This window comes from Apis dorsata, unplaced genomic scaffold (genome assembly GCF_000469605.1).
Source record: "Apis dorsata unplaced genomic scaffold, Apis dorsata 1.3 scaffold_267, whole genome shotgun sequence".
In the NCBI taxonomy this organism is placed as follows: Eukaryota; Metazoa; Arthropoda; class Insecta; order Hymenoptera; family Apidae; genus Apis; species Apis dorsata.
Window position 1 is genome coordinate 17,158 of NW_006263545.1, and position 1,152 is coordinate 18,309.

The window sequence follows — 1,152 nt, forward strand, 5'->3', positions numbered from 1 at the left end:
TATTCGTGAAACGATTTATATGACGTATCCATTATAATTATTAATATTTGTTCTTAACTCTCTATGGTCTGCTTCCTTTATTTAAATTAAGCTTATAAAATATTTTGATCCACTTCCGGTCGTTAACAACATTGTAACAATTGATCCTTAGAGAAAGTCGATTTAATTGACAAATCTGATGTTTTTTTAAAGATTAAATGAGAGATAATAACATTGACGACATAAATTAAACCATAGAGGGTTAAAAGGCTCGTATAGGTGCGTGTATTGAATACACATATATATTTTAATAAGATTAAATGTGGTTCGTAGCGATATTTTGAAGTGATGCAATATTCGACGGTTTTTTTATTTAGCAAAAACCACAACAACAGCAAAGAAAAAGAGACATACATATTTATTTTTTGAACGTATGCAAAAATATATACGAGCCACTGAATCGATTCGTAACATGGAGACCACGTGTAATTATTGTGAGAAATCACAAATACCGATTACCGCACGTGCGACTGTGTCTATATGCACATATATGTTTGCAAAATATTTTGTCGTTGTTCTTTTTTGGGCGGACACGTTTAAAAACTGATGTATAAATGATATACGAAAGAAGCTTGCATAGATCAATACTATGGATTTAGAGAATTATTATTGAAATCGTTTGGAGAAAGCGATGTCAGTCCAAGTTAGAACAGTAAAGTAACAGCGTCACGATCTGCCAGAATGATATTATTAAACGCGATCGAATCAGCCAAAAAAAAAAAAAAAAAAAAATATGAGCCATCGAGTGTACGCATGCCGCGCGTTATAACGTGCTCCATGATGCACGTGTTTGTAGATGCGTTTATATGTAGACAAACTCGCGTGAGAAAATAGTTTATCTTACACGCACACATGACAAATGTAAAAACAAAGCAAACAAATAGGCCTCGTTAATGTTTATGAAGAGAAAGATAGAATAATACATGAGATAATTCAAAATTTAAATTGTTGTCTCGAACAATATGCTAAATAAAAAGAGAGAAAAAGAAGAAATATATAAAAAGAGAAAGAAGCAACCGTGGCATATGTATGTACGCGTGCGCATGCGCGAGCGAGCGACATACTGTGTATGTGTGTTTATATATGTATATACATATATATATATATATATAT